We start from the raw sequence: 12542 nt of genomic DNA, 5'->3' as shown, positions 1-12542 counted from the left end.
ATTTCACTTGATGTAAACGTTGACTGCATTGTATCTGAAAATGAGCACCGTGTGATGTTTTGTTCACTACTGATTCTATTCTCTGCGAGCAGTGACGCAGAGTTTTTCGTAGTGTAGCGGTTGTCACGATCACGTCAGAAGCGACAAATACCCGGTTCGACTGCTGGCGGAAAAGTTACATTCGCCAGCAGTTTATGCTGTGCATTGACCAATCCTGTTAATTTTTAAAAAAGATGCCCCAGATTTCTGCTTTCATAAGCAATTAAGATTTTAAACGAGGTACCTAAAATGCAATCTGCAAAATGAAATATGGTAAACAGTTCATTACTTACAAAGCGTAAAATGCGTTATTGAAGTGTGTTTCGCCTTTCTTTCATTCTGTAAATTATGGTAATCGGTTATTTAATGGTGATTGCAAAAGATTCAACTTCCAATAGTGGCGGCAAAACGAGCGCTCCTTTGTGATTTGAACCGCGGACTTCTCGGAAATTTAAACAACCACCGAAGTGAAAATCGGACCCGAGAACGCTGGTTCAAACCTAGCCGAGTGAGGATCTAACCATTGATAAAAGATTTGTGTGTGTGGCTATTCTTCATGATCAGAGCACCTGAGATCGAGACAGTGTCTTTGCCTTTTCGACCTGTCTTCTGAAGCGCCGCCCGGTCCCACTCCTACAGTTAATGAGCTGTTAGGACGTTAATGTATCCGGGCTGCAGGAGGCCGCCCCAGGCGCAGCAGAGGAGTCCCGGCATTAGTTCTGCGTGGAAACAGTATTTGCCCCTTCTCTCTTCCTCTTCTCCATATCCATGTGCTTTTATTTCTCTATTTCTACTCCCGTCTCAGTTTCCTGAATCATAACATAGTGCGGACATTTTTACAGACGCGCTTTTATATTACTTATTGAAAGGACACACAGTTGGAACGATTGAAACTCCAATTTGAATCCTGTCGCTGACCTTGTGTTTTCCTATTAATCTTTATTGTTCTGCTTCCACATTCTCAATGAGAAACTTCTCAGCCTCAATTTTTAAATAAAATATGACCGACCTCTTTAGTCCGCGACACGCGAGAGGAGATTCTCTAAATCAGCGCCAACTTTCCCCAAATCCTCCTTAAAGTCCCGCTATCTGTGTCCTATATGGGAAATATCATTGAGAATTACTTCACTCACTGTAACGCTGCCATTTGAAAGGTATAAGTCGGCTGTCAATGCGTACTTTATTTACACTGAACCAAGCATGCAAATTATTCCAATTTTCATATTTAATAAACTTGAATGGAGAAACGGCATTAAATTGCCTCCACCCACTTTCAAACCGTTGAGTTTTCGTGTGTTAGCGGAATGCGATAACCACTACACACCGGAAATACTCCAGCACTCGGGTGCACTGCATCGACTCCATAGGAATAGGCCATTCAGCCCGTCGAGCCTGTTGCGCCATTCAATTAGATCAGGACTGGGCTGTATCAACACTTCATTTACCCGCTTTTTTTCCGTAACCCTTAATAACCTTATCGACAAAAATCTATCGACAGTAGCAGCAATCTTGAGCCTAAACGCGCTCCTCTCCCGGATCCAGACAGAAAAGTTTTCTTACTGACGGCCACCCTGCAGATTAATGAATTACATTTCTGAACTTCAGGGCATCAGAGATTCCAGGGATTAAAAGGGAACAAAAGATGAAATGAGCCTCACTGTGGGTCAGTTTTCGCTCACTCAAATGTATCTGATTAGTGAAGCGAAATGAAGAAAAATTAAAGAATAAGAGGGAAGCCGCTTAGCCCTATTGGCAAGAGAATAATCTCACCATACATCTCTTCGGTTCCCATTTCTAACGATGGTTAATTGACCTGAAAGGTTCACTATGTATTTTTTGCCACATTACTGACTGACCTCCTGATAATTTCCAGCATTTTCCGTTTCGATTTCAGATTTACAGCAATTTTCTTTTCTCATTTGGAACAAAACCCGCTGGCCTTTGATCCACAGCAAGTTTAAACATAATGCTCCCGCCCGGGCTCGAACCGGGGACCTTTCGCGTGTAAAGCGAACGTGATAACCACTACACTACGGGAACCGCTGTGCAAATGCAGTCAACACAGGGGAACTGACCAGTGAACACCCTCTGTGCTGATTGGTTCACCTTAAACAGCATCACTCAATATAAAGGATGAGCTCACAAAATCAGCCGCAGTGCAGTCTGGTCAACGAATGCCCTCCTTTTTTATCAACAGAGGAAGAACAGACATGAACGGGAGTCAAACGCCACAACATTTAATTAGAGGCACAAATACGAGTAACACATACTTCCACATCATTTCACTAAAAAGTTATTTCACTTGATGTAAACGTTGACTGCATTGTATCTGAAAATGAGCACCGTGTGATGTTTTGTTCACAATTGATTCTATTCTCTGCGAGCAGTGACGCAGAGTTTTTCGTAGTGTAGCGGTTGTCACGTTCACGTCAGAAGCGACAAATACCCGGTTCGACTGCTGGCGGAAAAGTTACATTCGCCAGCAGTTTATGCTGTGCATTGACCAATCCTGTTAATTTTTAAAAAAGATGCCCCAGATTTCTGCTTTCATAAGCAATTAAGATTTTAAACGAGGTTCCTAAAATGCAATCTGCAAAATGAAATATGGTAAACAGTTCATTACTTACAAAGCGTAAAATGCGTTATTGAAGTGTGTTTCGCCTTTCTTTCATTCTGTAAATTATGGTAATCGGTTATTTAATGGTGATTGCAAAAGATTCAACTTCCAATAGTGGCGGCAAAACGAGCGCTCCTTTGTGATTTGAACCGCGGACTTCTCGGAAATTTAAACAACCACCGAAGTGAAAATCGGACCCCGAGAACGCTGGTTCAAACCTAGCCGAGTGAGGATCTAACCATTGATAAAAGAATTTGTGTGTGTGGCTATTCTTCATGATCAGAGCACCTGAGATCGAGACAGTGTCTTTGCCTTTTTGACCTGTTTTCTGAAGCGCCGCCCGGTCCCACTCCTACAGTTAATGAGCTGTTAGGACGTTAATGTATCCAGGCTGCAGGAGGCCGCCCCAGGCGCAGCAGAGGAGTCCCGGCATTAGTTCTGCGTGGAAACAGTATTTGCCCCTTCTCTCTTCCTCTTCTCCATATCCATGTGCTTTTATTTCTCTATTTCTACTCCCGTCTCAGTTTCCTGAATCATAACATGGTGCGGACATTTTTACAGACGCGCTTTTATATTACTTATTGAAAGGACACACAGTTGGAACGATTGAAACTCCAATTTGAATCCTGTCGCTGACCTTGTGTTTTCCTATTAATCTTTATTGTTCTGCTTCCACATTCTCAATGAGAAACTTCTCAGCCTCAATTTTTAAATAAAATATGACCGACCTCTTTAGTCCGCGACACGCGAGGGGAGATTCTCTAAATCAGCGCCAACTTTCCCCAAATCCTCCTTAAAGTCCCGCTATCTGTGTCCTATATGGGAAATATCATTGAGAATTACTTCACTCACTGTAACGCTGCCATTTGAAAGGTATAAGTCGCCTGTCAATGCGTATTTTATTTACACTGAACCAAGCATGCAAATTATTCCAATTTTCATATTTAATAAACTTGAATGGAGAAACGGCATTAAATTGCCTCCACCCACTTTCAAACCGTTGAGTTTTCGTGTGTTAGCGGAATGCGATAACCACTACACACCGGAAACACTCCAGCACTCGGGTGCACTGCATCGACTCCATAGGAATAGGCCATTCAGCCCGTCGAGCCTGTTGCGCCATTCAATTAGATCAGGACTGGGCTGTATCAACACTTCATTTACCCGCTTTTTTTCCGTAACCCTTAATAACCTTCTCCACAAAAATCTATCGACAGTAGCAGCCATCTTGAGCCGAAACGCGCTCCTCTCCCGGATCCAGACAGAAAAGTTTTCTTACTGACGGCCACCCTGCAGATTAATGAATTACATTTCTGAACTTCAGGGCATCAGAGATTCCAGGGATTAAAAGGGAACAAAAGATGAAATGAGCCTCACTGTGGGTCAGTTTTCGCTCACTCAAATGTATCTGATTAGTGAAGCGAAATAAAGAAAAATTAAAGAATAAGAGGGAAGCCGCTTAGCCCTATTGACAAGAGAATAATCTCACCATACATCTCTTCCGTTCCCATTTCTAACGATGGTTAATTGACCTGAAAGGTTCACTAAGTATTTTTTTCCACATTACTGACTGACCTCCTGATAATTTCCAGCATTTTCCGTTTCGATTTCAGATTTACAGCAATTTTCTTTTCTCATTTGGAACAAACCCGCTGGCCTTTCATCCACAGCAAGTTTAAACATAATGCTCCCGCCCGGGCTCGAACCGGGGACTTTTCGCGTGTAAAGCGAACGGGATAACCACTACACTACGGGAACCGCTGTGCAAATACAGTCAACACAGGGGAACTGACCAGTGAACACCCTCTGTGCTGATTGGTTCACCTTAAACAGCATCACTCAATATAAAGGATGAGCTCACAAAATCAGCCGCAGTGCAGTCTGGTCAACGAATGCCCTCCTTTCTTTATCAACAGAGGAAGAACAGACATGAACGGGAGTCAAACGCCACAACATTTAATTAGAGGGACAAATACGAGTAACACATACTTCCACATCATTTCACTAAAAAGTTATTTCACTTGATGTAAACGTTGACTGCATTGTATCTGAAAATGAGCACCGTGTGATGTTTTTTTCACTACTGATTCTATTCTCTGCGAGCAGTGACGCAGAGTTTTTCGTGGTGTAGCGGTTGTCACGTTCACGTCAGAAGCGACAAATACCCGGTTCGACTGCTGGCGGAAAAGTTACATTCGCCAGCAGTTTATGCTGTGCATTGACCAATCCTGTTAATTTTTAAAAAAGATGCCCCAGATTTCTGCTTTCATAAGCAATTAAGATTTTAAACGAGGTACCTAAAATGCAATCTGCAAAATGAAATATGGTAAACAGTTCATTACTTACAAAGCGTAAAATGCGTTATTGAAGTGTGTTTCGCCTTTCTTTCATTCTGTAAATTATGGTAATCGGTTATTTAATGGTGATTGCAAAAGATTCAACTTCCAATAGTGGCGGCAAAACGAGCGCTCCTTTGTGATTTGAACCGCAGACTTCTCGGAAATTTAAACAACCACCGAAGTGAAAATCGGACCCCGAGAACGCTGGTTCAAACCTAGCCGAGTGAGGATCTAACCATTGATAAAAGATTTGTGTGTGTGGCTATTCTTCATGATCAGAGCACCTGAGATCGAGACAGTGTCTTTGCCTTTTCGACCTGTCTTCTGAAGCGCCGCCCGGTCCCACTCCTACAGTTAATGAGCTGTTAGGACGTTAATGTATCCGGGCTGCAGGAGGCCGCCCCAGGCGCAGCAGAGGAGTCCCGGCATTAGTTCTGCGTGGAAACAGTATTTGCCCCTTCTCTCTTCCTCTTCTCCATATCCATGTGCTTTTATTTCTCTATTTCTACTCCCGTCTCAGTTTCCTGAATCATAACATAGTGCGGACATTTTTACAGACGCGCTTTTATATTACTTTTTGAAAGGACACACAGTTGGAACGATTGAAACTCCAATTTGAATCCTGTCGCTGACCTTGTGTTTTCCTATTAATCTTTATTGTTCTGCTTCCACATTCTCAATGAGAAACTTCTCAGCCTCAATTTTTAAATAAAATATGACCGACCTCTTTAGTCCACGACACGCGAGAGGAGATTCTCTAAATCAGCGCCAACTTTCCCCAAATCCTCCTTAAAGTCCCGCTATCTGTGTCCTATATGGGAAATATCATTGAGAATTACTTCACTCACTGTAACGCTGCCATTTGAAAGGTATAAGTCGCCTGTCAATGCGTACTTTATTTACACTGAACCAAGCATGCAAATTATTCCAATTTTCATATTTAATAAACTTGAATGGAGAAACGGCATTAAATTGCCTCCACCCACTTTCAAACCGTTGAGTTTTCGTGTGTTAGCGGAATGCGATAACCACTACACACCGGAAATACTCCAGCACTCGGGTGCACTGCATCGACTCCATAGGAATAGGCCATTCAGCCCGTCGAGCCTGTTGCGCCATTCAATTAGATCAGGACTGGGCTGTATCAACACTTCATTTACCCGCTTTTTTTCCTTAACCCTTAATAACCTTATTCACAAAAATCTATCGACAGTAGCAGCAATCTTGAGCCTAAACGCGCTCCTCTCCCGGATCCAGACAGAAAAGTTTTCTTACTGACGGCCACCCTGCAGATTAATGAATTACATTTCTGAACTTCAGGGCATCAGAGATTCCAGGGATTAAAAGGGAACAAAAGATGAAATGAGCCTCACTGTGGGTCAGTTTTCGCTCACTCAAATGTATCTGATTAGTGAAGCGAAATGAAGAAAAATTAAAGAATAAGAGGGAAGCCGCTTAGCCCTATTGGCAAGAGAATAATCTCACCATACATCTCTTCGGTTCCCATTTCTAACGATGGTTAATTGACCTGAAAGGTTCACTATGTATTTTTTGCCACATTACTGACTGACCTCCTGATAATTTCCAGCATTTTCCGTTTCGATTTCAGATTTACAGCAATTTTCTTTTCTCATTTGGAACAAAACCCGCTGGCCTTTGATCCACAGCAAGTTTAAACATAATGCTCCCGCCCGGGCTCGAACCGGGGACCTTTCGCGTGTAAAGCGAACGTGATAACCACTACACTACGGGAACCGCTGAGCAAATACGGTCAACACAGGGGAACTGACCAGTGACCACCCTCTGTGCTGATTGGTTCACCTTAAACAGCATCACTCAATATAAAGGATGAGCTCACAAAATCAGCCGCAGTGCAGTCTGGTCAACGAATGCCCTCCTTTTTTATCAACAGAGGAAGAACAGACATGAACGGGAGTCAAACGCCACAACATTTAATTAGAGGCACAAATACGAGTAACACATACTTCCACATCATTTCACTAAAAAGTTATTTCACTTGATGTAAACGTTGACTGCATTGTATCTGAAAATGAGCACCGTGTGATGTTTTGTTCACTACTGATTCTATTCTCTGCGAGCAGTGACGCAGAGTTTTTCGTAGTGCAGCGGTTGTCACGTTCACGTCAGAAGCGACAAATACCCGGTTCGACTGCTGGCGGAAAAGTTACATTCGCCAGCAGTTTATGCTGTGCATTGACCAATCCTGTTAATTTTTAAAAAAGATGCCCCAGATTTCTGCTTTCATAAGCAATTAAGATTTTAAACGAGGTTCCTAAAATGCAATCTGCAAAATGAAATATGGTAAACAGTTCATTACTTACAAAGCGTAAAATGCGTTATTGAAGTGTGTTTCGCCTTTCTTTCATTCTGTAAATTATGGTAATCGGTTATTTAATGGTGATTGCAAAAGATTCAACTTCCAATAGTGGCGGCAAAACGAGCGCTCCTTTGTGATTTGAACCGCGGACTTCTCGGAAATTTAAACAACCACCGAAGTGAAAATCGGACCCCGAGAACGCTGGTTCAAACCTAGCCGAGTGAGGATCTAACCATTGATAAAAGAATTTGTGTGTGTGGCTATTCTTCATGATCAGAGCACCTGAGATCGAGACAGTGTCTTTGCCTTTTCGACCTGTCTTCTGAAGCGCCGCCCGGTCCCACTCCTACAGTTAATGAGCTGTTAGGACGTTAATGTATCCGGGCTGCAGGAGGCCGCCCCAGGCGCAGCAGAGGAGTCCCGGCATTAGTTCTGCGTGGAAACAGTATTTGCCCCTTCTCTCTTCCTCTTCTCCATATCCATGTGCTTTTATTTCTCTATTTCTACTCCCGTCTCAGTTTCCTGAATCATAACATAGTGCGGACATTTTTACAGACGCGCTTTTATATTACTTTTTGAAAGGACACACAGTTGGAACGATTGAAACTCCAATTTGAATCCTGTCGCTGACCTTGTGTTTTCCTATTAATCTTTATTGTTCTGCTTCCACATTCTCAATGAGAAACTTCTCAGCCTCAATTTTTAAATAAAATATGACCGACCTCTTTAGTCCACGACACGCGAGAGGAGATTCTCTAAATCAGCGCCAACTTTCCCCAAATCCTCCTTAAAGTCCCGCTATCTGTGTCCTATATGGGAAATATCATTGAGAATTACTTCACTCACTGTAACGCTGCCATTTGAAAGGTATAAGTCGCCTGTCAATGCGTACTTTATTTACACTGAACCAAGCATGCAAATTATTCCAATTTTCATATTTAATAAACTTGAATGGAGAAACGGCATTAAATTGCCTCCACCCACTTTCAAACCGTTGAGTTTTCGTGTGTTAGCGGAATGCGATAACCACTACACACCGGAAATACTCCAGCACTCGGGTGCACTGCATCGACTCCATAGGAATAGGCCATTCAGCCCGTCGAGCCTGTTGCGCCATTCAATTAGATCAGGACTGGGCTGTATCAACACTTCATTTACCCGCTTTTTTTCCTTAACCCTTAATAACCTTATTCACAAAAATCTATCGACAGTAGCAGCAATCTTGAGCCTAAACGCGCTCCTCTCCCGGATCCAGACAGAAAAGTTTTCTTACTGACGGCCACCCTGCAGATTAATGAATTACATTTCTGAACTTCAGGGCATCAGAGATTCCAGGGATTAAAAGGGAACAAAAGATGAAATGAGCCTCACTGTGGGTCAGTTTTCGCTCACTCAAATGTATCTGATTAGTGAAGCGAAATGAAGAAAAATTAAAGAATAAGAGGGAAGCCGCTTAGCCCTATTGGCAAGAGAATAATCTCACCATACATCTCTTCGGTTCCCATTTCTAACGATGGTTAATTGACCTGAAAGGTTCACTATGTATTTTTTGCCACATTACTGACTGACCTCCTGATAATTTCCAGCATTTTCCGTTTCGATTTCAGATTTACAGCAATTTTCTTTTCTCATTTGGAACAAAACCCGCTGGCCTTTGATCCACAGCAAGTTTAAACATAATGCTCCCGCCCGGGCTCGAACCGGGGACCTTTCGCGTGTAAAGCGAACGTGATAACCACTACACTACGGGAACCGCTGAGCAAATACGGTCAACACAGGGGAACTGACCAGTGACCACCCTCTGTGCTGATTGGTTCACCTTAAACAGCATCACTCAATATAAAGGATGAGCTCACAAAATCAGCCGCAGTGCAGTCTGGTCAACGAATGCCCTCCTTTTTTATCAACAGAGGAAGAACAGACATGAACGGGAGTCAAACGCCACAACATTTAATTAGAGGCACAAATACGAGTAACACATACTTCCACATCATTTCACTAAAAAGTTATTTCACTTGATGTAAACGTTGACTGCATTGTATCTGAAAATGAGCACCGTGTGATGTTTTGTTCACTACTGATTCTATTCTCTGCGAGCAGTGACGCAGAGTTTTTCGTAGTGCAGCGGTTGTCACGTTCACGTCAGAAGCGACAAATACCCGGTTCGACTGCTGGCGGAAAAGTTACATTCGCCAGCAGTTTATGCTGTGCATTGACCAATCCTGTTAATTTTTAAAAAAGATGCCCCAGATTTCTGCTTTCATAAGCAATTAAGATTTTAAACGAGGTTCCTAAAATGCAATCTGCAAAATGAAATATGGTAAACAGTTCATTACTTACAAAGCGTAAAATGCGTTATTGAAGTGTGTTTCGCCTTTCTTTCATTCTGTAAATTATGGTAATCGGTTATTTAATGGTGATTGCAAAAGATTCAACTTCCAATAGTGGCGGCAAAACGAGCGCTCCTTTGTGATTTGAACCGCGGACTTCTCGGAAATTTAAACAACCACCGAAGTGAAAATCGGACCCCGAGAACGCTGGTTCAAACCTAGCCGAGTGAGGATCTAACCATTGATAAAAGAATTTGTGTGTGTGGCTATTCTTCATGATCAGAGCACCTGAGATCGAGACAGTGTCTTTGCCTTTTCGACCTGTCTTCTGAAGCGCCGCCCGGTCCCACTCCTACAGTTAATGAGCTGTTAGGACGTTAATGTATCCGGGCTGCAGGAGGCCGCCCCAGGCGCAGCAGAGGAGTCCCGGCATTAGTTCTGCGTGGAAACAGTATTTGCCCCTTCTCTCTTCCTCTTCTCCATATCCATGTGCTTTTATTTCTCTATTTCTACTCCCGTCTCAGTTTCCTGAATCATAACATGGTGCGGACATTTTTACAGACGCGCTTTTATATTACTTATTGAAAGGACACACAGTTGGAACGATTGAAACTCCAATTTGAATCCTGTCGCTGACCTTGTGTTTTCCTATTAATCTTTATTGTTCTGCTTCCACATTCTCAATGAGAAACTTCTCAGCCTCAATTTTTAAATAAAATATGACCGACCTCTTTAGTCCGCGACACGCGAGGGGAGATTCTCTAAATCAGCGCCAACTTTCCCCAAATCCACCTTAAAGTCCCGCTATCTGTGTCCTATATGGGAAATATCATTGAGAATTACTTCACTCACTGTAACGCTGCCATTTGAAAGGTATAAGTCGCCTGTCAATGCGTATTTTATTTACACTGAACCAAGCATGCAAATTATTCCAATTTTCATATTTAATAAACTTGAATGGAGAAACGGCATTAAATTGCCTCCACCCACTTTCAAACCGTTGAGTTTTCGTGTGTTAGCGGAATGCGATAACCACTACACACCGGAAACACTCCAGCACTCGGGTGCACTGCATCGACTCCATAGGAATAGGCCATTCAGCCCGTCGAGCCTGTTGCGCCATTCAATTAGATCAGGACTGGGCTGTATCAACACTTCATTTACCCGCTTTTTTTCCGTAACCCTTAATAACCTTATCCACAAAAATCTATCGACAGTAGCAGCCATCTTGAGCCGAAACGCGCTCCTCTCCCGGATCCAGACAGAAAAGTTTTCTTACTGACGGCCACCCTGCAGATTAATGAATTACATTTCTGAACTTCAGGGCATCAGAGATTCCAGGGATTAAAAGGGAACAAAAGATGCAATGAGCCTCACTGTGGGTCAGTTTTCGCTCACTCAAATGTATCTGATTAGTGAAGCGAAATAAAGAAAAATTAAAGAATAAGAGGGAAGCCGCTTAGCCCTATTGACAAGAGAATAATCTCACCATACATCTCTTCCGTTCCCATTTCTAACGATGGTTAATTGACCTGAAAGGTTCACTAAGTATTTTTTTCCACATTACTGACTGACCTCCTGATAATTTCCAGCATTTTCCGTTTCGATTTCAGATTTACAGCAATTTTCTTTTCTCATTTGGAACAAACCCGCTGGCCTTTCATCCACAGCAAGTTTAAACATAATGCTCCCGCCCGGGCTCGAACCGGGGACTTTTCGCGTGTAAAGCGAACGGGATAACCACTACACTACGGGAACCGCTGTGCAAATACAGTCAACACAGGGGAACTGACCAGTGAACACCCTCTGTGCTGATTGGTTCACCTTAAACAGCATCACTCAATATAAAGGATGAGCTCACAAAATCAGCCGCAGTGCAGTCTGGTCAACGAATGCCCTCCTTTCTTTATCAACAGAGGAAGAACAGACATGAACGGGAGTCAAACGCCACAACATTTAATTAGAGGGACAAATACGAGTAACACATACTTCCACATCATTTCACTAAAAAGTTATTTCACTTGATGTAAACGTTGACTGCATTGTATCTGAAAATGAGCACCGTGTGATGTTTTTTTCACTACTGATTCTATTCTCTGCGAGCAGTGACGCAGAGTTTTTCGTGGTGTAGCGGTTGTCACGTTCACGTCAGAAGCGACAAATACCCGGTTCGACTGCTGGCGGAAAAGTTACATTCGCCAGCAGTTTATGCTGTGCATTGACCAATCCTGTTAATTTTTAAAATAGATGCCCCAGATTTCTGCTTTCAGAAGCAATTAAGATTTTAAACGAGGTTCCTAAAATACAATGTGCAAAATGAAATATGGTAAACAGTTCATTACTTACAAAGGGTAAAATGCGTTATTGAAGTGTGTTTCGCCTTTCTTTCATTCTGTAAATTATGGTAATCGGTTATTTAATGGTGATTGCAAAAGATTCAACTTCCAATAGTGGCGGCAAAACGAGCGCTCCTTTGTGATTTGAACCGCGGACTTCTTGGAAATTTAAACAACCACCGAAGTGAAAATCGGACCCCGAGAACGTTGGTTCAAACCTAGCCGAGTGAGGATCTAACCATTGATAAAATAATTTGTGTGTGTGGATATTCTTCATGATCAGAGCATTGAGACGAGAAAGTGTCTTTGCCTTTTCGACCTGTCTTCTGAAGCGCCGCCCGGTCCCACTCCTACAGTTAATGAGCTGTTAGGACGTTAATGTATCCGGGCTGCAGGAGGCCGCCCCAGGCGCAGCAGAGGAGTCCCGGCATTCGTTCTGCGTGGAAACAGTATTTCCCCTTCTCTCTTCCTCTTCTCTATATCCATGTGCTTTTATTTCTCTATTTCTACTCCCGTCCCGGTTTCCTGAATCATAACATGGTG

At 42.8% G+C, this 12542-nt stretch overlaps 5 non-coding genes across 5 annotated transcripts; all 5 read right to left on the bottom strand.

The window, feature by feature from the left end:
* Positions 1 to 2006: 2006 nt before the first annotated feature.
* trnav-uac (transfer RNA valine (anticodon UAC)) lies at positions 2007 to 2079 on the bottom strand. Its single transcript has one exon. It is a non-coding gene; the product is annotated as a tRNA-Val (tRNA).
* A 2262-nt stretch (positions 2080 to 4341) lies between these two features.
* On the bottom strand, positions 4342 to 4414 carry trnav-uac (transfer RNA valine (anticodon UAC)). The gene has a single exon. It is a non-coding gene; the product is annotated as a tRNA-Val (tRNA).
* Positions 4415 to 6677: 2263 nt separating this feature from the next.
* On the bottom strand, positions 6678 to 6750 carry trnav-uac (transfer RNA valine (anticodon UAC)). The gene has a single exon. It is a non-coding gene; the product is annotated as a tRNA-Val (tRNA).
* A 2263-nt stretch (positions 6751 to 9013) lies between these two features.
* On the bottom strand, positions 9014 to 9086 carry trnav-uac (transfer RNA valine (anticodon UAC)). Its single transcript has one exon. It is a non-coding gene; the product is annotated as a tRNA-Val (tRNA).
* A 2262-nt stretch (positions 9087 to 11348) lies between these two features.
* trnav-uac (transfer RNA valine (anticodon UAC)) lies at positions 11349 to 11421 on the bottom strand. The gene has a single exon. It is a non-coding gene; the product is annotated as a tRNA-Val (tRNA).
* Between the last annotated feature and the right edge of the window lie 1121 nt (positions 11422 to 12542).

The sequence above is a fragment of the Somniosus microcephalus genome, unplaced genomic scaffold (assembly GCF_052327205.1).
Source record: "Somniosus microcephalus isolate GS21.2 unplaced genomic scaffold, FLI_Smic_1.0 unresolved_chr4, whole genome shotgun sequence".
NCBI classification, from domain to species: Eukaryota; Metazoa; Chordata; class Chondrichthyes; order Squaliformes; family Somniosidae; genus Somniosus; species Somniosus microcephalus.
Note: the sequence above shows the minus strand (reverse complement) of the source record. Positions and strands in the feature narration are given on the sequence as shown.